This window comes from Marmota monax, unplaced genomic scaffold, assembly GCF_021218885.2.
Source record: "Marmota monax isolate L192 unplaced genomic scaffold, Marmota_monax_Labrador192_F-V1.1 WCK01_AAM20220418_F8-fsc00019, whole genome shotgun sequence".
NCBI lineage: Eukaryota > Metazoa > Chordata > Mammalia > Rodentia > Sciuridae > Marmota > Marmota monax.
In genome coordinates, this window is record NW_026695242.1 from 14,732,909 (window position 1) to 14,759,281 (window position 26,373).

General features: G+C 34.9%; 1 protein-coding gene across 4 annotated transcripts in view; it reads left to right on the forward strand.

The window, feature by feature from the left end:
• The window catches only part of Jmjd1c (jumonji domain containing 1C), a 246,981-nt gene that overhangs the window by 136,186 nt on the left and 84,422 nt on the right, over positions 1 to 26,373 (forward strand). The window lies entirely within an intron of this gene.

Genomic DNA, 26,373 nt, shown 5'->3' on the forward strand with positions numbered 1-26,373 from the left:
TGTGCATATACACCAGGATCATATGCAATTTGTTGCTGCTGATCCTCATAAGGTCCCTTTCCTAACAACATATCTAGATTTCTCTGAGAATAACCAGCTGCTGCATTTCGCCTAGCCGTCTCCTTGCAAAATTCCTCATTGGCAACCTTCCATAACAGGTATTGTCCTCCATTTAGCACAGCTTTACACATATTAGCCCAATCTGCTGGCGTCATGTTCAAGTTGTTAATGGATTCGACCATGCTTACAGTGAAGGGTGCTTGAGGACCATAGGTTGTTACAGCCTCTTTTAGCTGCTTCACTGTTTTGAAATTTAAAACTTGGTAAAATCGCTGCCCTCCTGCCTCAAATACAGGGCATGTTAATATTTGAGATCTTGTCTCAGGATCCCAACTATCAACTGCGGGGGTTGGGGACCTCCCAGCATATGGAGGTGGCCTTGTTAGTTGGACACTTACGTCCTCTGGTGGTAGAAAGGTGTTAGTAGCAGTCTCCTGTAGAGGTGGTGCTGTTGGTTGGACACTTACACCCTCTGGTGATAGAAAGGTGTTAGTAGCAGTCTCCTGTTGTAACTTTCCCCCTGATGGCTTTTTCTGTTTTACACTTTCTTTCTCTGTCTGACTAGCTTGAGAGGCCTTCTCTTTTACTTGAATCTTTTCCTCTGTCTGACTAACTTGAGAGACCTTCTCTTTTACTTGAATCATTATGTCTTCTCCTTCCTCTACCATTGTCTGAACTGAACGCTTTGGACTAAGCAAACAAGATATGAACGTCCACAACGGCAATGTGCCAACTGGCAGAGTCCCTGGGCTTTTCTTTTCTATTCTTTTTAAATCTTCACCATGATGGTTCCATTGTGATATATTTAACAACTCCTCCTTAAAAAGCCATGGGCTACATTTTTGTATTGTATCAACGTATGCCCTGACTGTTCTTGATTTTACTGAGATGCCTCCTTCCTCTAACAATTTACTTAACACTCTTTCAGTTTGTTTTTTACTAATTTCTGATCCCATATTTCTACTATAATACAACCCAACAAGATGACGCCAAAGCCGAGACAGAATGAAATAAAAAGGGAACAACAAAAAGTCATTATAGCCTTTCTATCCTCCTGACATGTGCATCCGTCCTTTCTCCCTATCTGTTCCTCAGACGTAAATAGTTTTTCCTCAGATGTGAGCGGTTTTTCTTCCGTCTCACTCATCTCCAGGGACAGGCAACTTAAAACAAAAGTGAAGCAAAATAAAAGAGGAATCTTAAAATGGCTACCCATCCTCTCGCCCTGCCCTCAGGGGCGAGCAGTTTCACTTACCCTCAGTCGTTCCCCGTACGGGCCACCAAATGCTGCAGTCTGGCTGGGCACAATCAGGAGCCACTTGTCAAAAGAAACTAACTTTATTTTTAGAACCACACACGCCAAACAAAACAGCCTCTCAGGAAAAACCCTCAGAGCCTCAACTGCCACCACCGGCTTTCCACAAGCCTCTCTCTCCCACACAAGCTTCTCTCCACCTCCCACAATCCTCCTGCTCTTGAGGCCGATTGGCTGGGTCACGTGGGCGGAGCCAAAAAAGTCCCCCAATGAGCAGCTCCATGGTCTGAAAGGGCAGGGAAACAGCCCAATGAGCATCACCGCAGAGGAGCCAATCAGCTAGATGTTGCTGGGGCCGCTGTGAGCCAATCATCAGCCGGCAGCTGGAAGTTTGCTGGTGCCCCTTCGGCTGTGGCTCTCAACAATCAACATCTAAAAAAAATTTTTTTAAAGGAAAATAGGAATATGACGACCAGACTGAATACTGATCATAATGAACATGTTAGAAAATACTTGTTTTATGGTAATGAATTGCCTATGTAAATTTATGTTTTATATTTACTTAAATATATGGAAATATTTGAAAAGTATTTTTTCCATTGTCTCAATAGTGTATCTGATGTTAAGTATCAATATTTAATATTCTTCCTGTACAGGCTTAATAATAGGAGCATTTAAAAATAGTCATTACACATGCATACATATTTTCACAAAATTTTTTAAAGAACACTATACAGTCTTATCTCATATATCACCAATTCCTACAAAATTTGGGGGCTCTGTACTATGTAAACATAACAATCCAAAAATTAGAATAAAAGTCAGTTCAGGGCTCTGTCATTAGTATATTGCATGTACTTTTTAATTATTATTTTAATATTTATTTACTGTTGAGACCCGTTATAGCTTTTATATACCACCATATTGATACTATGCTTGTACTCTGTCTTTCTGTAGCACTCGGTATTGGGGGCTTAACATATGCTAGCCAGGCTCTTCCCCAAGCTACATCACCATCCTGTTTATTGTTATCTCTTGAATTAATCTCAGGCATGTGCAATATCCATTACCTGAAACTGTGACACTGTATATTTCAAAGCTTTGGTACTATTGATAGACTTAGTCTACTTGAAGAAAAATAGGCTGGGTGCAGTGGTGCATGCCTGTAATCCCAATTCAGTCAGCTTCAGCATTTTAGTAAAGCTCTAAGCAACTCAGCAAGACTCTGTCTCTAAGGAAAATAGAAAAAAAGGGCTGTGGATGTTGCTCAGTGGTTAAGCACCCCGAAGTTCAATCCCTGGTACCAAAAAAAAAAAAAAAGAGAGAGAGAAAGAAAGAAAGAAGAAAAAGAAAAGGAAAGGGAAAAGAAAAAAAGGAGCAAACTAATATCTACCCAAGTCTTTCTTCCTCTTTCTGTAACATAATATTCTACCCAAAAGTCCTGTTTCGGTATATGCTAGAATTGTCTAGTGTAAGTTCTATTCAGGGGATAGTGACTCATTCTGAGATTATGACCAGAAGAAAAATTCTGTGGAGTTGCATATACATTGTTTACTGTGTTATCTATATGGGCTCTTCTCAGTTTTCCTAGAACCTTTTTTTGTGAAGTGTATTAAATGGTAAAGCATGTGCAATATCAGTTTAATGTAGCTGCTATAATAAACTACCAAAGGTTGTGTGGCTTAAACAACAGAAATTTACTTTCTCATGGTTCTGGAAGTTTGAATTCAATGGTCACTTTGTCAGCAGGGTTAGTTTCTTCTGATGGATCTTTCACCTTGACTTGCAGATCGTCTTCTCGGTCTTCACACTGTCTCCTCTGTACTTCTTATAAGGACATTAAGTGATCTTATTTTAATTTCCTCTGTAAAGACCCTGTCTCTAAATACAGCCAGATCCCAAGACACTGAGAGTTAGAAATTCAACATATAAATTTTGGAGTGTAGTGGGTAGACACAGTTTGGCTCATAACACACATTAGTACAAAAATGTATCGATAGAGTTATGCATGATGGCACATGCCTGTAATCCCAGTGGCTTGAGAGGCTGAGGCAGGAGGAGCGCAAATTCACAGTCAGCCTCAGCAACTTAGTGAGACCCTGTCTCAAAATAAAATATATTTTAAAAAATGCATCCATAATGCCCACCACCACAAAAACAAAAAAACGTGTCTTTAAATATAGTATGTATCTGCCTGAGAAATAAAATAATGTTAAAATGCACTTGAATATTGTTAAAACCAATAAGAACTGTTTCCCCATTGTCAAAAACATGACTTTGAAAGGGAAATAGTAATAACATCTCAGGACCAGTGTTCGGAAGAGTAACTTCCTATTGAATGTTTCCTTGTAGAGGTAGCGTGATAATCACCTATTTGTTACAAGAATCTTAGCCAAAGAAAAAAATTCACACACATGTATATATATTAAAGTTTGTCAAAGGAATGTAGTTTTAAATCCTGTACTTCTATATATATTACAAGTGAATAAAAGTAATTGCTCTCTGTGATCTCTTAGGCCTTGATTTTTTTCCACCTCACTCATTTCTCAGTATTAGTAATATATAGACTATGATTTTACTTGGTATCCACGTAGCAATGCTTCAAACAATGAAAGTTGATTTTTGCATTATAGACAAAAGCATCTCACATTTAGAATCATTCTTGCCAACTTAAAAAATAAAATTCTACTAATATGAATGTTTAATTAAAACATGGTACTTTTGTTTCTTCTTGCGAACTTTTCCATTTTGAAGTTTAACAAGCAGCTGATTTTTTTTTTTTTTTTAATTCCTGGCTGTGAATTCTGAATCCTCATTCCGTCAGATGAAGCCAGCAATCTGGGCATGCCTGTGTCTGAAAAGTGGAGACAGCCATATGTCCAAACTTCTGTTACCAACGCCTTCTGATATCCAATGAGTTATTTTAATTGCATTCCTGATAATGGCAAGGACAGCAGCTACCTGTTATTCACATTTAAAATAGTTTTCAGAAGTTCAAAATTAGTGTGAATTTGGTCTTTTTTGCTCATTTTGGAGCCACAGTAATTAAGAAAATTTATTTAGTACCAACTATATGAGGATACTGTGATAGAAGCATGCTGCCAGCAATACAGAGATAAATACAATGAGGTCCTTGTTCAGAAAACTTATTAATTCATATAATTCAAGGGGAATAAGATTAGTGCCATAAGAACATTCTTTCTTTTCTAACATAAGGATATATGAGACACTGGCTTCTCAGGAATATCTTGGCTGTTCTTCTGAAACAATCCTATCGTTACTAGAAAAACACACAGTAAGAAATCAGAGTACCTTGAATTTACTATAGTAAACAGATTTTGGTAATTTTTTTACTTGGCAGATAGTCTCTTATTGACTACTATTTTGAGCAAACAACTTTTTCTACTGTAACAAGACATAAAATATATTTTATAAAAGAACTTGCTTTCATGTAGTTGAAGTTATTCATCTTAGATACATAGAACATCTGTGTGCTTACAAAGCAACATAGCGGTCCTGCAAATAACCTGTTATGAATCAATTTGCAAGATCTCATGTGGTTGTGATTTAGCATTGGAATTGATTAAAAGCACAGTCTCCTTATTCAGTAAGTTAGGAGAATACCTATTTCAGTTTAGATAATAAGTGTCCCCCAAATGTGTGAGACAATTCGAGAAAGGTCAGAGGTGAAACAATTTGATTATGATAGCCTTAACCTAATTAGTGTATTAATCTATTGATATGGATTAACTGGACAGTAACTGCAGGCTGGTAGGGTTTGGCTGAAGAAGTAGGTCACTGGGGACATGCCTTTGTGGTTGTTTCTGTCCCTGATGAGCAGAGCTCTCTCTGCCTCCTGGTTGCCTTGTTCTGAGTTGTTTTCTTCCACCATGCCCTTCTACATAGACATTCTGCCTCATCTTGGGCCCAGAGCTATGGATTTGGTTGACCATGGATTGGACATCTGAAATCGTGAGCCAAAATAAACTTTTCCTCCTCTGAATTATTCTTGTTAGCAACAAAACTAGCCAAAACAGTGCCTCTCTCCTCTCCTAGATGATTCAACATATAAGTGTTTTGAAGTCAGGTTAATAGATAAGGGATCTTATACACCCAAGCTTTTAAAAGAATTACTACTCCAAGAGCTAGTCAGTCAGTAATTGAAAATGTATTAAAATGTGGGTAGTGAATGTTGCCATAAATTTTCCCCCCTACAGTTTTTTTTTTTTCCTTTCCTTTTTTATACTGGAAATTGAACCCTGGCACACTTTGCAACTGAGCTACATCCCCAGCCCTTTTTGAGACAGAGTCTCACTAAGTTGCTGAAGGCCTTGATAAAGTGCTGATGCTGGCCTTTAACTTTAGTCCTCCTGTTTCAGCCTCCTGAGTTGCTGGGATTATAGTCATGTACCATTGTGCCCAGTTTGTTTGTTTTTCTTTTTTAGTTAAGAACATTTCTGTATATATTCGTAAGCTCTCAGATGAAGATGGATCTTTACCATTCTTGATTTCATAGGAGTATGCATATCTTAAATTTACTTTTTAATAGGCCATTAGTTTGGCTAATTCAAATAAGACCTGACCTGACAATTGAACTCTCTCAGTAATCTTCTGTTAGACCTCAGCTTTAACCTCCATAATAATAATATGTTGTTTACATTGTCTGGCACTTAAGATTAAGAAGGAAGCCTCTAATGGCACTCAATGGTAGAGTGCTTGCCTGGCTTACATGAATCCTGGGTAAAATCCTCAGTGCTGCAAAAATAAATAAATCAGCCTGAAAGATGGTTCTGAAAATACACTATTCCCTGTAACACAATATTTTCTTTCATTTTTATTCAGGTTTTCCAGGTTATAATATAATTTGCTAAAGTAACAAATTTGGAAGATATGTAAATCATTTTTATATATGAGCATACAAGAATAATCTCCCTTTTCTTTTTATTCAAATATTTCATCACTAATTTTATTGGTGCTTTTTATGATCATCCTTACTTACTATTGTATGGTAGTTTGTGTGATACGGAGCTTTATGTGAGATAGAGCCCCTGACCATAGTTTTATTGGTGCTATAATTAACCATGTTTTCTGACCAGACATATTAGTGTGTTACCTTAAATACTTGGATGTTTTATTAATTTAATGTGATAATTGCCTAATTGTGTCAGGACTTAAATAATAAAAGTTGTTTGTTATGATGTTCTATATTTTTGTTTTTCTATCAAATACAGATTGTCAACAGTCATAATTGTATATAGTTATTAATCCAGACATTCTACTTCTAGAAATTTAGTCTACTGTGTTATTTATTGGAAATAGCTCAAGTATAGGTCATCATCATTACAGGAAACATAATTTGAAGACATAATTTTAATCATCCATAGGAAACTGAAAATTCAAGAAGTCTGAGTTTTATGAGGCTTTCTCTGTTTATGAAGAGGTGATTTTCCTGGCAATCTTGGCATTGAACACCAGCATAAAGGCATCAAGAACTTTTTAGCACCTGTAATCCCAGAGGCTCAGGAGGTTGAGTTCATGAGTTCAAAGCCAGCCTTAGCAAAAAGCAAGGTGATAAGCAATTCAGTGAGACCTGTCTCTAAATAAAATTCAAAAAAGGGCTGGGGATGTGGCTCAATGGTCAAGTGCCCCTGAGTTCAATCCCTGGTACCAAAAAGAAAAAGAAAACAGAGGAAAAAAATAAGAACTTCTTAAAACTTGACTATCTACAATTCATTTTTATTTTAATGTGTTTGCTAAAGAGAAAATGACAAATTATTAATATTTTATACAAAACCATGGACAGCCATAATGGAGTAGACATTTATTTGTAGGATATTTTAAATCTTTATTTTAATATATTATCAGTACTATTGTTTATACTCTAGATGTTTTAGTTGGCTTTTTGTTGCTCTGATGAGAAGACCTGACAAGAAGAATTTTAGGGAGGAAAAATTTATTTGGGGGCTTACAGGTGAGGCAGACATTAAGGGTGAAAGAGTGTGGTAGAGGGAAGTGACCCATATAATGATCAGGAAGCAGAGAGAGACTCCACTTACCAGATACAAAATATATACCCCCAAAGGCATGCCCCTAAAATGACCCACCTCCTCCAGCTGTGTCCTATCCACCTTCAGTTTCCATTCAGTTTGTCCCATCAAGAGATAAGGCTCTCATAACCCAATCATTTCTCCTCTAAACCTTCTTGCATTGTCTCATACAGAACTTTTGGGGTACACCTTACATTTAAACCATATCATTAGGTAAACTCTGAATTATTTGTTTGGAAATAGATTTGTCAATATGCTATAATAGAAAATCTTAAGGATATAGAAATTCAACTATCTTTTTTTCCAATCTTTTTCTGTATTGCATAGTTTCTAGCATGGTACTTGACAATATGGTTTCTATTTATTACTAAATATGGAAATTAATTTTTGAGGATTAGAATAAATGTGGCATCCTATTTTAAAATATTTGGAAAGGATATATTATGATTTGAAATGTGTTTTCCAAAGATATATTGAAGGCTAACTGAGTTTGAGAGGGAGGATATCCTCCTAACACCTTGGTTTTGGACTTGTAGCTTTCAGAGCTTTAAAACAATAAACACCTGCCATTTAAGCCATCCACCAATGTTATTTATAGTGCTTTATTACAACTACAAATACAACACAAACTTAAACCATTTTACATCTTTATGACTTACATCAGATATTCTAATTTCTCCTTTTCAACTTCTCTTTCCTGCCCCCTCTCCAACCCTTCTTTCTCTACAGTCTCATTCTCCCTTCTAGCTGAAGCTACAGTTGAAGCTCTTTCTTATATTGGAAATATATACTGAACACATTATTCTTCAGACTGTAGAGTTTCCAGTAAAGGGTATGATGAAACACTTAACTGTTCTATAAAGATACAGCAGAGCTTGCATTCATGGCCTCCTAACTGTCCTTGGGAGAAAAAATTTTTTTTTAACTCTGTAGTTGTGAAACAATATTATGGACTTAAAATACTTACAAATCTTGTCCAACCTTTTCATTTTGCAGATAGGAAAAACTTTTAATTTTGTGAGGTTGTGTCATCTATTCCTTTTAGAATTCTCTCATTCCCTGAAATAAATCTGGCCAAGTTCTCATGTTGATCTAATAGTTCCACTGGACTAAAAAGGAAAATATGAACAAGGAAACATATATCAATAAAAGTGATGCATTTTAATGGTGACATTGTTTATTAGGATGTTTGAAAGTAGACTTTATTTCACATATAATACATATAGATTTTTCTGAATTATTAATATTTTAACATATGAGAAGATAACAGTGCCATATTCTTAGCTGAAATATTCACTTTAACCACACCTTCCCCCCCCCACTAAAGTAGATACGACTTAAGCTGGTAATAGTTAAATAATTTCTGTCAAAAGTAGATAACTTCATAGATGAAAAAGTTAAACATTAAAATAAAGTGTAATTTTTTTAAATACTTTTTAATTGTCAATGGACTTTTCTCAGCACTGCATATAAGAAAATCAAACCCAGTGCCTCACACATGCTAGGCAACACTCTACCATTGAGCCACCATTCTAGCCCAAAAAAATAAAATGTAATTTTTTAAAATGAATAAGTGAAGCTTGCTATATGTCATATACATGATTGCGCCTAATTATTTTTATTCAGTTTATATTCAAACTTATAAACCAGATGTATGTATACACTTTATTTTTTTAAATTTGTGCTAATTAGTTATATGTGACAGCAGAATGCTCTTCGATTCATTATGCACAAATGGAGCACAGGTTTTCACTTCTCTAGATATACAAGATGTAGAGTCACACCATTCATTTAATCATACATGTACCTACGGTATATGATGTCCATCTCATTCCACCATCTTTTCTACCCACTTCCCCCCTACCTTCCTCTCCTCACCTTTGCCCAATCCAAAGTTCCTCCATTCATCCCGTGCCTTCTTGTGCCTTAATGAAGAGGAGACAAGATGCCAAGGGAAATGATGGGTTTCCAATTTTGAGAAATTTTTAATCTAGGTAGTGAAATAAAACAAAAACGTTTTTCATAAAGGTTTAACTTGATTTATTAAACTTTTAAGTGAATCAGCATCCACTTATCAGAGAAAACATTCAGCCTTTGGTTTTGGGGGATTGGCTTACTTCACTTAGCATGATATTCTCCAGCTACATCTATTTACCTGCAAATGCCATAGTTTTATTTTTCTTTTAATACCGATTAATATTCCATTCTGTGTATGTACCACATTTTCTTTACCCATTCATCTGTTGAAGGGCACCTAGGTTGGTACAGTAGTTTAGCTATTGTGAATTGAGCTGCTATGTACACTGATGTGGCTGTGTCACTGTAGTATGCTGATTTTAAGTCCTTTGGGTATAGACCAATGAGTGGGATAGCTGGGTCAAATGGTGGTTCCATTCCTAGTTTTCTAAGGAATCTCCATATTGCTTTCCAGAGTGGTTGCACCAATTTGCAGTCCCACCAGCAGTGTATGAGTGTACCTTTCTCCCACATCCTCACCAACACTTAGCCCATTTATTCAGTATTTATGTGGGTTTGTCTCTATGTCCTCTATTCTGTACCATTCATTGGTCTACATGTTTATTTTGGTGACAATACCATAATAATTGTAATACCAGAAGTACTTTGATGAAATGAATGATTTAGTCATATATGTGCTGTAGATCAGTTGGAAAGTTCAAATTAAAGGCCAGAAGCCCTATTAAGTCAAAAAGAGACACAGTACAATGAAAAAGATTAAAAACAAACAAAAAGCCTCAACCAAATGTAGAAGCTTTCTGCATGAAGATAATATTTTAAAGGATGAAATGATCAGTTAGATTTTAGAATGTTAGAATTAATCTTGCGCCATATCCATAAAAAGGGTTGAGAAGACAGGGAAACACCTGTGAAGATTGAAATGGTATCAGAGAAATAAAAAGGAAAGGCATCGGAATGTGATATTTTCAAAGTCAAGGGAAGAATAAGTTTCAAAAAACATGGCATGTCAGGACTGGGAATGTAACTTGGTAGTAGAAGTGGTATATCACTTGTCTAGGGTGTACAGGGCCCTGGCTCAATCCCCAACATTCCCCTACCACATCCCTCTCCCCCAAATAACTGTGGGATATCAGTAGTATGGAATACTTTTGAATTATTAGGGAGGGTTTGGGACTAATAAGAGATTAGAATTTAGCAGTAAGTGGACTATTACTTTGAGAAATAAGTTTCAAGAAAATGCAGAGGTAGAAAAATAGATTATTGGATTATAAAATTAGAATGACCTAAAGATTTGATTTATTTTATTTTAATTTATTTATTTATTTATAATTTGGGGGGTGAGTACAGAGGGTTGAACTCAGGGGCACTTCATCCACTGAGCTACATCCCAAAATAAAATATTTTGTATTTTATTTAGAGACAGGGTCTCACTGAGTGGCTTAGCACCTTGCTTTTGCTGAGGCTGTCTTTGAACTTGTGATCCTCCTGTCTCAGCCTCCTGAGCTGCTGGGATTACAGGCATACACCACCATACCTGGCCAAAGATTTTATTTTGAAGCCCTATGTTAATGATGAGTGCACTGATTATATAAAGTGTTTTCCACAAAGAAAGAAAAGCAGGTATTGTCATCTTACTCTATGCAACTGAGAGTGGTAGTTGTGAATGTAAGTTGTAACCAAAAGAAATAGCAGAGGTCTTCCGTCAGAATATAGGTAGGAAAGTAGTGATCTGTTTATCAGTCTCACCTGGAATAAAAAGTCAATGGGAACAGGAGGTGTTTAGTTATACGTACTACTTATCTGAGATTTTCGTAAATGAATTTGCTGCCTAGATGTGTGGATAGAATAGAGTAGCCAGACTTTGTTTTAGTTAAGGTTGATGGCTTTAAAAAGTAGTCAAGAAAAGGTCAGAAAAGTGATTTATTCTTCAAGGTTATTTGTAAGATAATAATGGAAATTATTATTCCTGGTAAGGGATAGGAATATGTGATCATTCTGGAGATAATTATTTGGCTAGGTTAAAGGAAGGCAGTTTCTTTAAGGTAGAGACAGAATTTTATTTAGATGGTTTTATATTATTATGTTAATAAAGAAGGACTGTAGATGAAGTGGCTTTGGCCTTCAGCTGTTTGTAAATGTTAGTATATGTGATGATGTTTGACCTGTCTTAAATTACTCCAACAGTCTTAAATAGATCCTAGTGGCCATTTAGTAAATTTCTTTAAAACAAGTATATGGGGATAATATTAAAATAGAGATGGAAATATATTTCTACACAGTTTTCCCTGCATTCCACTCATTTCCCCTACCTACCCACCAAAGAACTATTAAAAGGTTAGTTATAAATGAGGCATTGTTAGCAGATAGGGTCTCAAAAGTATGGCAGTCCCTTTTATCCATGGTTTTGATTTCCCACAGTTAGCCACAGTCCAAAATTATTAAATGGAAAATTGCAGAAATAATTAATTTAAAAGTTTTAAATAACATGTCATTCTAAGCAACATGATGAAGTCTGTTCCTTTGAGTGTCCCTCCCTAGGCATGAATCATCCTTTTGTTCAGTGTATCCACTCTTTATACACTGCCGGTCTGTTAGTTACTTAGTAGCCATCTTGTTTATCAGTTAGGTTTCTTATTACTTCTTGTTCAAGTAATCCTTCTTTTACTTAATAATGGCCCCAAAGCATAAGAGTAGTAATGTTGGCAATTAAAATACACCAAAGATAAACTGCAAAGTGCTTTCTTCAGGTGAAACAATGTGGAAGTTCTCACTGAAGGAAAAAATATGTATGCTCAGGTTGATGATAGCTATAATAAGAATAAATCTTTTATCTATGAAATTGTAAAGAAGGAAAAAGAAATTTATAGTAGTTTTGCTGTAGCCCCTCAAACTGCACAAGTTATGGCCACAGTTGAGTGCATTGTAAGTGCTTCGTTACAATGGAAAGAAAAATGAGATGGAAATATGTTAAATTTGTACATGTATGTATAGGAACAAAACTATATATGGGTTTGGTACTGTATGCACTTTTTGATATCAGGTAGGGGTCTTGGAACCTATCTTCCTTAGGTAAGGAGGAACTATTGTATTGCAAAAGTTTTAATTCCAGTCATATTTTTAAAACATCAGCTAGCATTTAGAAATGTTTTGAAACAAATGATACATTTAATGCCCCTTCTCAAAATTAGTTAACAGAAGAATTTATACTTTTTATCTTGTCATTTCTCTTTCCATGAAAGTTACTAACTTAAATTTTTATAGTCATCATTCACTTTTGTTTTCATATTGCAAAATGAATTTCAGCCTTGAATTTGAACTATTTTATGAGATAACAGCAAAATTTTAGCCATTTTGTTACACAGTGTATGTTGATGTCTTTCCATAAAAAGTAGCTTAGGGTAATCATTGACATTAGAGATAAAAAAAGGTCTTGGGTTTTTTTTGGGGGGGTAGGGGTGTCTCAACTTATTACAACCTCAGAAGTTTTTTTACAGTCTAGTTTTAAATGTTGTCAGAAGTTTCAGAAATTTTCAGAGGCCCTAGAAGTCTAATACATGCATCTTAGACCCTTCTTTAAAGATATTTTCCTGATGTTAGCCTAAACTAACTTTTTCTTCTTTCTAAAATGTTCATCTACATATTTTCAGAGAACTTACCTGTTTATCATCTCTTTATTTGAAACAGACATTGTAATATTTGAATTGATTGATTGTGCTGGAGATTAAACTTGGAGCCTTATCAGTACTAGACAAGTGTTGTAACACTGAGTCTCCATAATGCTGAATTTCGTGTATCTTTCATTAATCTTTTTTTTTTTAAAGAGAGAGAACCTTAATATTTATTTTTTAGTTTTTTCGGCGGACACAACATCTTTGTATGTGCTGCTCAGGATTGAACCCCTGGCCACACGCATGCCAGGCGAGCATGCTACCACTTGAGCCTTATTTTTAGGTTTTACTTACTTCTGTGATTTTCATACTTGCCTGTTTATTATATGTAGCACACATATTTTTTAATTTTTAAGTAGCATAAGGATAATCATAGAACTTTTGCTCTGTAATCAGGTTTTTAATACCAACCTTTCTAAAATGTCATTGTTAAATATTGTAGTGTTACCGCTGTTGACCGGTGACGAGTCCTTGCTTCCCCAATGTTGAAGAATAACACCAGAGAAGCACGCCGAGGCAAGGTCAGAGTAGAAATTAGAAGTTTATTAAAGGACAGCAGAAAAGACTTCTCCCGGAAGAAGAAGGGGACCCAAGAGGTGGAATACTTGGAAGTGCGGTTGTCTCTCCATTTTATAGTTTTTGGTGATGGAATGTAGGTGGGAAGGCCCGAAGGGTTGGGACACAGGTGGGCCACAGAAGAAATCTGGGCAGGAAGGACTTCATTAACACTTCTTTGGGATGGGCTATCTTTAAATCTGCTGGGGCTATTCATTAACATTTCTTTGGGATGGACTTTGGGCCTAGGGCTTTTCTTGGGACTTCTTAACATTTCAAGAGTTGCTCAACTTTTCTGGAAATTCATTCTCAACATGGCCTCCATTTTAGATTTCACTCGATATTAGACCTGATTTACCTAACTACACTGACTGCCTAATTTTAAATCTGGCTTCAGTAGCACCTATGATTTTTATAGTCATGTAATATCTTGTTACAGTAAATACTAATGTATTGAAAATTATTCTTAAAATGTTTTTTTAAAGATCAGACCAGTAGCCCACCAACTTTTAAGTAATATGGAATTCAGTGCTATTTGATTTAGGATTAAGTAATTTGTATAAAATCTTTTCAAGCTTTATTACAACAGTATTTGACATAAATACATAGATGTATGAACACTCATATGTCAAGTAGCATTGATCGCCTTTCATGAAAAGCGATTGTTGCTACCATTGTTAAGGGGAAAAGGAAAAAAAAAAAACAGAGGTTTTTACCATCAAACAATAATTTTTGCTGTTTCAGTTAACATTTCCAGCCATGAATTTACATTCATGGTTTTTGTTTCTTTCATTTCAAATCACAATTTATCATGTGCCTATCAAATGAATAATTTAAAGAGTATTTTACTACTCTTACATGAGAGAAAAATTTTAGCTTTCTCATGAAATTCTTGAAAATAAAAGCTTTTTCACATAACTACAAAAAGAATCAACTGAGGATACATACAATGATTTAAATATGACTAATTCTGAATTTTTTGTAGTTGAGCTACTGTTAACCCTAATGCAAGTTAACTTCCATGTGTACCAACTGGAAAAGTTGCCCATACAATAAAAAGATCCACAGCTCATATTAAAATACAAGGATTCTAGAGTGACTAAATTCATTTAAAATGTGTATCAAGAAATGAGATGGGAAAGCAAGTCATAGGCTTGGAGAAAATCTTTGCAGAAGACACATCTGATAAAAGATTGTTATCCAAAATATACAAAGAATTCTTAGAACTCCACAATAAGAATATGTGAATAACCTGGTTTTAAAAATGGATAGAAGAAGACCTTATAGACACCTCACCAAAACTATACAGGTTACAAATAAGCATATGAGGGGCTGGGGATGTGGCTCAAGCGGTAGCGTGCTCGCCTGGCATGCGTGCGGCCCGGGTTCGATCCTCAGCACCACATACAAACAAAAATGTTGTGTCCGCCAAAAGCTAAAAAATAAATATTAAAATTCTCTCTCTCTCAAAAAAAAAAAAAATAAGCATATGAAAAGCTGCTGCACAAAATCTGACATTAAGGAGTTTCATATTAAAACAGAAATGTGGGGCTGGGGTTGTAGCTTGGTGGTAGAGTACTTAACTTGCCTAACCTGTATGAGGCACAGGGTTTCATCCTCAGCCTTTTTTTCTCACCAAACACAAGAATCTTTAAATAGCTCATCAATCTTACACTAGAAAGCTATCTGTTTTCAGTATAGGGCTATTTGACCCATGTTGAGGCCCTTTAAAATCTCCCCCCTTTCATATACCAAGTTTTTAAATGTGAAAAATGTAAGGACAGCAGATGATAAACTCTTTGAAATTGTGCAGAGAAATATCTATTTAAAGATTTCCCTGCTTCCTGAAAAAATAGGAAAAGCTAAAGCAATAGGCTAAGATAGCAGCAATTCTGCTTCCCCAAATTACAGGGCAAGAGAGAATATAATACCAAATATAAACATTATACCCTTAAAAAAGGGGGATAGGGTGGGATTTAATCATTGTTGATCTCTACTTTCTATGCATACTAAGAAGAACAAAGAGGAAGTTCCTCAAGAAAAGACCTGAAGAGTCAGAAGTATAGTTAATCATTCAACAAAAGATTTCAAGTGTGATTTAAAATTGCCTGCGAAGCAACAAAAAAATTTCCCTGGTCACCCGAACTATGAACCCAGAATGAATTGGCTCAAGATTGTGGTCTGTGGGCTGGGGTCAGCGGTACAGTGCTCACCTAGCATGTGTGAGGCCCTGGATTCGATTCTTAGCACCCCACATAAAAATAAATAAATAAAGGTATTGTGTCCAACTACAAATAAAAAAAATATTAAAAAAAACAAAAAAAAGACTGTGGTCTAAGGATGTAAAGCCCTGATGTGTACGCTTTTCCACCACATATTGTCAACCTCAGCAAACACTTTACAGTTTTAAATTTTTTTCCAGCCTTGAGATATAATAGACCTAACTGAATAAATTTAAGGTGTATAACATGCCCTTGTTTATTGTGAAATGATCACCACAATCAAGTTCATTAACACATCTACCACCTCACCTTATTTACTTGTATTTGTGTATGCACACGTGTGTGGTTAAGAACACTTAGGATCTACTCTCTTGTTGAGTGAACAGAATGACAAAAGACATTGATCTGTCTAGAGAATGTCTAAGTTCCTGGACTAGTGGCTTGGTGTTCTTAACCAGGATTCAGGGTCCTCTTAATCAGTAGTTCTCAGAGCTGACTAAACCTCAGAAATAACTCAAGAATGTTTAAAACTGAAGATTCCTGGTCCCACCCTCACTATAATTAGGGTAAGGCCTAGAAATATGTATTATTAGAAGATTCTTCATGTGGTCTTGAAAACCTTTGAATTTTGGTATAAAATATTAGGAGCTTTGTATTTCTGGGGGAGCCATAGATTTTTTTTTTCATACTCTCAAAGGGGGTTATATTTTAAGAATACTTGATATCAGTCTCTGATTATCAAATTTGATAGCATCACAATTACTCAAGACTTTGGTAATGCAGATTTCTGGAGCCCACTTCTAGAATTTCTGATTCCCTAAGTCTTTTGTGGGCCCAGGAATTTGCATTTTTAACTAATTCCTTAGCAAAGCTGATGCTACTTGACAGGGAGCTATTCTCTTTGAAAACTGCTGTTCTAGGCCTTAGCTAACACCATGGTATACTTTAAGCATTACTTTAAGCATCAAGCTCTAGAAGCAAAGTATACCTCTCAGGATTCTTCATCAATTAATAGTAAACATAATGAAGCATAACAAAGCTCAGTCAAGTTCCCTACTGTTAAGAGAAGGTAAAACAAACAAACAAACAAAAACTTGCTCCTTCCTGGTAAAGAAGTAGTAAAAGCAAAGTCTAGAGGCATTATTTAAGTTGACCCTATTAACAAACCTAGTTCATGAATAATTGCTTCTCTGTATATCATTTTGCTTTATTTCTGGTCATAGTAGAAAAATGCTTATTTCCAAACCATTAAATGGTTTGATTTTGTTGTTGTTGTTTTTTCACACTAAATTTTGTAACTTTTAAAGCATGCTCATTTCCTACATAGCCAAGTAAAAACAGCACAGTTAAAATATAGTTTGATGTAAATATGACAGGAATCAGGAAAGATGATCCTATGAATTTCTCAAATGAGGAAAACTGGTTGTATTAAAAAGCTCAAAGCAGATGATAAAAGTGGTTGGTGCGAGGAAGCTTTCAGATCCTTACGGTAAAAGCAACCATTACTAAAGCTATAAAACACTGTTAAATCTACAGTTTACTTGCCCAGACTTCTTTCAGAATATCTGAACGTTGAAGAAAACTAGAACCCTGGAAGAAGTCTTTATTATCCATGAAGAATCTTATGTTGAAATTTTTCTCTATATACAGAGATAAACTTATGGCTTCTGTATGTCATTGATTGGCCTTTGTGTTTTCCTTTCTCAGTTAGCCCTAGGAGTCTAATTGTTTTATCCCTGTACAGGGAAATGTCTGTAGTGAAACAAACTGACCTGAGATTAGAGGATCTAGTGCTTTAGGGTTTGTGTTTGAAGAAAGTGCACCAAAATTTTGTTAGTGTTTATCGACTTGAGATTCAATTTGTATATTTTTTTGTGCATTTATGTAAAACTATAACTTTTTATATTCTTACAACACGTTAGAAGGGAAGGAAAGGTAATTTTAAATGAATCATAATTTGTTTGGAACGTAAAGAAAACACTTTGTGCCAAAGTCTTTTAATTATATGAAGTTCTATTTTCCATTATAGTCTTGGCTGGGGAATGTAGCTCAGTAGTAGAGCACTTGCCTACCATTTTAGCCTTTACTTTGTACATTAATGTTTTGATATTTTGTGACTATTAAAATATTGGCATAAATCAGTACTTAAAGAAATATGGTTATAATTTGATAGCTTGTTATTACCATATTTTGAATCTAAAAACTACTGAGCCAAAAAACCAAAGGCCCAATGTTCTCTCTGATGATAAGTAGATGCTGATCCATAATCAGGCGGATATGGGAAAAATGGAAGAACCTTGATGGGGGCGAAGGGGAGGGAGAGGCAGGGAGGGGAAATGGGGGTAGGAAAGATGGTGGAATGAGATGGACATCATTACCCTAGGTACATGTATGACTGCACATATGGTACTACATTGTGTACAACCATAGAAATGTAAAGTTGTATACAATGAATTAAAATGCATTCTACTGTCATATACCTAATTAAAATTTTAAAATATTGAGCAAGTTATCGATATCACCTAAATATATATATTTTTTAAATCAACCAAAATTGCTACTATGTCACTATATAATGGAAATTGTGAATCCCTTTACTGAAAATTTCCAGATTATTACTGATACCATCAGTTGTTGAAAACAAGAAAGCAATGAGGAAATAAACATAGAACCTTATTGACATACTGCACAAGAAACAGATATTTGTCAAATGGAAATTAACAACACCAGTAATAAATGGATGTCTTATCTAGGTTTCTAAAACTATAAACAATCAAATGATTAGGAAAATTTGGAAATTTATTTTAATATTAGTTTTATACTGAGAAGGGCCAGGGAATCAGCCGTATGCAAATATAATGACATGTCCTACTCTCTGACTCAAGACAGTTTATTTTAGTTTAACTTCAATTTTTTAGTTTAACTTCAATTTTAGATTATTAGCATTTTTCATTTATTGTTGGGTGATTTAATAGAGTAATATTTTCTATACCCACAAAACTATGTTTGCTTTTTCATCATTAAGAGATAAAGGATCTGTGTGGATTACAGAGATCCCATGCCACCTAGCCTTCCATGTTCTGAAACAACCTACTTGGTGACTTAATTTGTTTTGAAATTGAAGGTGTTACTTTTTACTTTTAATTCTGTCACCTTTTATGAACAATGCACGAACATTTGAACATTTAGTTATGCTTCTTTTTTGCTCATTTGTATATGCAAAAGTCATAGCATTTGTTTATGAAAAGCTTGGTTTTTCAGATACTCTTGTGAGGGGGAAAAAAGACTGTTAACTTAAACATTAACTAGTTTGAAGAAGACAATATTAGAATCTAAGAATTGGAAAAAATCTAATATTTTATAAGCCATTCCCTGCCCAAGCTAGAAATGGGATCCTTCTGTGACAGACTTGAAGTTTTCATCCAAATTTTTTTTGTATGGGGGGTGGGGTATGTATGATACCCAGAGCCTCATGCGTCCTAGACAAATACTCTGCACTGAGCTATGTCCCAGCCCTTCTTTACATTTTATTTTTGAGACAGGTTTCACTAAGTTTCCTATGCTAATATGGAACTTGTGATCCTTCTTCCTCAGCCTCCTGAACAGCTTAGATTACAGGTATGCGTAACCATACCCAGCCTAGATTCTTCTTGATTGCTTCTAGTTACAGGAGGCTTACTACTTTGTGAGTAGTCACTGGTTTAATAAAGTTCAATTATTGGAATTGTGTTAATTCTTTTTCCTGAGCTGGAATTGGCCTTCCCAGAAATTTTATTTGTATATTTCTTTTCCATTATTACTTAACCCCTTAAGAGGTGTTGCTCTCACCTCTTCTTTGGGAATAAACATTCTGCATTTCTTCAAATGGCATTAATATTTCATAATTTGTAGACCTCTTTGATACATTTCAGTTTGTAATTGTTCATTTTATATTATTATGTCTACAATGAACAAGATGTTTAGAGAGTATATAACCAATACAAAATACTTTTTTGTGGTGCTGAAGATCTAACCCAGGGCCTCACACAGGTTGGGCAAGTGATCTGCCACTAAACTACATTCCTAGCTTTCCACTTTAAAATCTAAACGAATTATTACCTCCCTTCTTCTGGGTACTTTGTGTGTTTATAAATAAGTTTGAAATTTGATTTGCTCTCCCCCATTTTAAAAATATATAACATGTGTTGGCCTAGTGTATTCAAGCCCTCCAGGATTTTTATTCTTCCCACATGAATTTCTGGGAAGATAGGCTTCCTTTTACATTCTACTTATGTAATTGATTTTTTTTTAACCTAAATGTAGGACATTATCAAGTTTTGGGGTTAATCCTTTTCCAGTTTTTCTTGATCATTTTAAAATCTAGGTCTTGATTATATTTTAATTATTCTATCATTTCTTAACTTTAAAATAAAAATTGCTTTCAAGTGTTTAAGATCAATGATGAAGGGACAGCAAGTAAACAATTAATAACAATACTATTAATCATTACTCTTCAACCAGCTGCAAGTACGTCTAAAACTGTCATCAAGCTCATATTTCATTGACTTAACTATTGCAGATCATCTTGGTAAAAAAATTTTTAAAATCAGGTTCCAAGTATCTCTCTTACTTTAAGACCACACTAACTACATAGCTTTTTTTTTTTTTTAAAGCAGATTACTCTTTAAGGAGTATGTTTTGCTCTTAATTATCACTGTATTAAAAGTTTTTTTCATTATGCAAATTATCTACTTTAGAATTTTGGTGGAGTTCCAAGTGTTCTAGTGTAGTTTTTAAATTGTCCTTTTCCTCCTTTATAAATATTAATAGGTACCTGTCTTTAATATCTTGATAATGCCATGATCTTTTATCAAAGATTATGAATAATGGCTTTGAGCTAATATCTAGCCATTGGGTATTTCTCGTTCTTGTTATTTTTTGTTGTTGTTGTTGTGGGTGCGGGTTGCTGGGAATTTAAACTAGAACCTCACATGTGGTAGGCACATACGCTACCACTGAGCTATACCCCCTTCCTAATTTAATATTCTACTATGTAATGTATTTTTATTGTTTTGTTTTTTTTTCCCCAGTATTCAATACTGGGATTGAACCCAGGAGCACTTTCCAATGAACTATATCTCCAGCCTTTTTTTAATTTTGAGACAGGGTCTCACTAAGTCACTAAGGCTGACCTCAAACTTGTGATCTTCCTGCCTCATCTCTCCTGTCCACCAATGCACTCTAGCTGTTTGGATCAATTTTTAATCATTTATAAAAGTGGGTTAAGAATTATAAGAAAATTAATAATAAAAATCATGTTCCTTTACTTACTTATTAGGTAGCTATTTAGAATAACGGCAATGTAAAAATTTGGAAAGAGAATTAAGTAACTTAAAGTTTGTGTGTACTCTGAATCTCAGTAACAGATACTCTCTCCTTTTTAGGTATCTTTATTTTGTTTGTTTATTTTTATGTGGTGCCGAGGATGGAACCCAGTGCCTCACATGTGGGAGGCAAGCACTCTGCTACTGAGCCACAACCTCAGCCCCAGTAACAGATACTCTGGTGAGGGAAAAAAGACTGTTAACTGGCTAGATTCAAGATAAAACTATGGGATCATAGTCATTGATTTAAGGTTTCCTTTTCTTTTATCATATTTATTGTGTTTTATACTTCCCGGTGTTCTTTTTCTAAGCATAATTCAACTCCTTTCGTAAAACAACTCCTTTATGTTGAATTACTTTCTTTACCTAACTCTATTTATTTCCTTTCTAGAAGGTGACAACGTATGTAAATTTGTCATGTCATACTTTTTTTCCTTTGTACTTTTTGACTTAGCAGTTTCTTATAGACAGTTTTCATTTCCCTCCATTAAAAGTTCAAAGTATATAGTTTTATACAGTAGCAGTTGGCAAAACACTTTGTTCTCTGCCATGCCAACAAACGGGGTAAAAAAAAAAACAGTTCTTTCATACTATACAATATATAAAAGTAACTCAGCAATGAATTGCTTCATAATCCCCAGGTTTCCATAAATAAGATTTTTTGACAGGAAAAGTCACACTCTCCAAGTGTTCATTTCTTTTATCTGTAAAAAATGAGATTAATCTCTGAAGTTCTATTTTTTTGGGAGGGGGTACCAGGGATTGAACTCAGGGGCACTCAACCATTGAGCCACATCCCTAGCCCTGTTTTGTATTTTTTTTTTTTCTTTTTTTTTTTAGAGACAGAGTCTCACTTGAGTTGCTTAGCACTTAGCTAAATTTCTGAGGCTGGGTTTGAACTGGTGATCCTCCTGCCTCCACCTCCGGAGCCACTGGGATTACAAGTGTGTACCAAGCCCAGTTGAAGTTCTATTTTTTTAACAATTTGTTTTTCTTTCATTTAATTTTCACATTTATTTACTCTTTGACTTGAAAATCCACCTGTATCTTATACTAAACTCTCATTTTTATCTGGGTCAATTTTGGGACTTTTAAAACTGTTCATTGATGACTGTGTGTTCATGTTGTAGTATAACATTGTTGAAGTCACAGGAGCATTGAAATATATTGTATCAATTATAACCAATTCTCTACACTTTTTTTTCCTCTTTTCTGTTGTGTTTTAGCTTGAGAACTTTTTTGCTTGTTTTTCCATATAAACATTAAAATAGATTTGTTTAATTCCAAATCTTACTTGATTTTTATCAGCCATATAGGAAATGAAATAAGGGAAAATAACTTGAAAGAGGCATAAAGGAAAAATATCGAGTATTATATATATGAACAAAGAAAACAGCATTAAACATAATTACTATAATAATGCGTTTTGAAATATCTTCTTCTGAAGTGGTATTACTGCTTCTATTGGTTCTGAAAGGAAGCATGAATAAACTTGACAAAGAAATTTAAGCATTTAGTTCTAGTTTGACTTCATGTGGCCACCCCAATATAAGTTTCAGTATGTCCTGGTAACAGTGTGAAATACAGGGTAAAAGAAAGTGAAAATTTAGGTGTAAAATACGGTTTGTGACTGTTAATCTTTTGTGAAAAGAAAAACAGGTTTTCTCAATGGTTCAGCATACAAAGGTGTAAGGAAAGAAAAATAACTAAAACCTCAGTATTATGAGGAAGGACGACTAATCAGGGTATTTCTGAAAGAGAAGTCATAGAGATGACAAAGTTCTCATAGTTTAAATACTGCCTTGTTAGTATTCAAAAGTCTAGGAGGAAAAAGTAAAAGAAAAGACACAAAATTCAGCCATAATGCTTTTGATTATATAAAGTGTGGAGAGTGGTTTTTGTACTTCTTAAACATTGGTTTGGAATTATCAATAGAGGTTTTTCTTAGTGCAACTATATGCCATTAAAATATTTGTCATGATAAATAAAAATGACATTCTTTTGGCAGTCCTTTCTTGACTAGAGCACAGTTGTCTATGATATAATGTAAAATGTAAGGAAAGAAACATTAAATAATTCTCTAGTTATTTAGTTCCTAGCAGGTCTGTAATTTTGTCTTTATTTGCATAATTTCTCTACTAATGTCTTTTTCCTTCTGAAACACCATAAACTTGCCAGGCATCCTGGCACACAACTGTAAAGGCTGAGGCAGTAGAATTCCAAGTTCAAGTCACCGTAAACAACTCAGGGAGACTATCTCAAAAGGGCTAGGGATGTAGCTCAGAGGTCAAGTGTCCCTGGGTTCATTCAATCAATACCCACCCCCCAACACACACACCACACACATACACACCATAAACAATGCTAGGGGTAGGAATTTGGTTGTCTTTTCTTCACCACTATATCCTTAGGGCCCTGCACATAAAAGATACCCCATACATATTGGTTAAATGGGTATTCTACATGCTTGAGGCAGAGAGGTTTTTAAAAAGGAAGATGAGGTCCATATCTTAAAGAAATATTTATAGAACTCATAGTCTGCTAAAGGTGCGAAACTGCAATACGTCCTTAGTGTTGCATGAAAGATCTACATGGATTCATTAATGTGAAAAGCTTAATTCTTTTGGGGTTACCGTGATACAGAATTTTGTGTGTGATTATCTATTTTCATAGATTTACAGAAAAATAATGGCAGCCTTCATCCAAGTCTGTATCAGATTGAAATTCTAGTTACTGTTGTTCATCTTTTTTTTTTTCCTACTCATATGTCTTTAAAAAAATGTTTATCATGCTAGGTCATTAAACAGAGATTTTTGTGTATGGAAGCCCTTGGCTCAATCCCCAGCGCCCCCATCCTTAAAAAAAGGTTGTTTGTTGTTTTTGCAGGGGTTTTTCCTTAAGTCTGTACACTTGGAGAAATCAACTGGTTGTTTAGGCTTCCATAAAGATAAGAGATTTATTCTTTTTCTGATTAAGGATAAATGGGATCCAAACTGCCTGTTTAACTGTTAATTGTACATATAAGGTTCTCACATTATTGAAAGGAACAGATTTTTCTTCAGATAGCCAGACAATGTTGCCTTCCTTTGAGCCTCTGTTTACTTTCTCACCTCTGTTGATTTATTCAGCTTGTAACCTAGAAACCAGCTAAGGAGGAAGGAAGTCAGAGATGTGTATTTCTGGGCAGTAACTGGAGTAGTTTCCTCTTCCCCTAGCCTGATTTGCAGCCAGAAAAAGCCTTTTATCCCACCCCCACCTCCCAACCAAAAATATAAAAGGAAAAGAAAAAAATTACAGAACTGTTCACTTACCTTCCCTAATCCAACAGGGAAGGCATAAGAATGATTAAAGGATGAAAATGCTGTTCTCTTCAAATTAGTGCTTTTACTGTGTGAAAGGTTGACTCCAGAGTTAAGAGGGGATATAATATAAAACCTGGCAACTTATGCTTGATATCAGTTTCTCCATATCATTGCTTCACTATTTTTGTGTTAGAAATTTATTATCAGAGTACCAGACCAAACATACATTAATGTATTTGTAAAAATATTAAGTCCAGTTTAAATATTAAAAAGGCATTTGTTGGTATCAGCTAGTACCTCTGCATCTTTGTACATCAAGAATTTACTCTGTAGTACTTCTTTATAGCAGTGGAGAAGCCTTTTTGTTTTATTCTCTTATTTATAATAAATTGTAGAAATGTATTATAATATGTACTTAAAATTTTGATAGTTTATAATTTGATTTTTTTGTTGTTGTTTTGGACTCCAAAAAAGGCTGCCAAGTTTTCTTGCTGTTTTTTTTTTGTTTGTTTGTTTTGGTTTGGTTGGTTGGTTTGGTTTTTTTTTTTTTTTTTTGGTTGAGGGGGGCAGTTTACTGGGGATCGAATCCAGGGGCACTTTACCACAGAGCTACATACCCAAGCCCTTTTAATTTTTTTTTTTTTTTTAATATTTATTTCTTAGTTTTCGGCGGACATAACATCTTTGTTTGTATGTGGTGCTGAGGATCGAACCCGGGCCGCATGAATGCTAGGCGAGCGCGCTACCGCTTGAGCCACATCCCCAGCCCCCTTTTAATTTTTTATTTTGAGGCAGAGTCTCCTTAAATTGCTCAGGGCCTTGCTAAATTGCTGAGGCTGACCTCAAATTTGTAATCCTCCTTTTTCAGCCTCCTGAGTCATGGGGATTACAGGTGTGTGCCACCATACCCAGATCTTGGCAACTTTTATATGACATAGTGAGTTCTCATTTTTATATGTTTTCATTTTGTGTATTAAATGATTCTGAATGAGTTTTTAGGATGGTTTGAGTGATCTAATCATTACTTGACAGCAATATTAACAATGCTTTGTTCTACTGGGCATGGTGGTACACTCCTTTAATCCCCCAATGTCTGAGAGGCAGGGAGATGGTGAATTCAAAATCAGCTACAGCAACTTAAGGAGGGCCCTAAGCAACTCCATGAGTCCCTGTCTCTAAATAAAATATATAAAGGGACTGGGGATGTGGCTCAGTGGTTAAGCACCCTGAGTTCAATCCCTGGTACCAAAACAAAACTTTGCTCTGGTTACATTTTAGCACCATTTATGTTCTATAAAATAAAACAAAATTTTACATTTTAGCAACACAAGTGCAGGTCCATATATACTAAACTGAAAATACCTTGTTTTCAATGCTTAACCTGATATTTTCTGTGACAAGATAGTAATACATATGGAATATATAAAAATAGGTTCTATATGTACTATACAAAAGTTGGCACATTTTTAAATTAATAAAGACTACATATATGTAAAAATAGGTGAACTATTTTTACACTGGAATTGTATTTTCAGTTTCAGTGACATAGATATATATGCATGCATTTCCTTTGTTTCTCCATATAATCTTACAATAAAACTGAAAACATTTCAGTTAATCTTTTTTATTATTAATATTTTGTTGAAGTTGGACACAATACCTTTATTTATTTTTATTTATTTTTATGTGGTGCTGAGGATGGAACCCAGGGCCTTGCATGTGCTAGGCAAGCACTCTACCACTGAGCTACAACCCCCAGCCCTCAGTTAAATCTTAACACTGAAACATAACTGACTGAATGGCCAACTTTCTTTTGCTATTTCAGAACTGGGGAATTTCTCTGAATGCTGTAATGCCTTAAAATTTAATTACACTAACAAATTACTATCTATCATCTGATGTTTACCATACAGATGTAAATTCT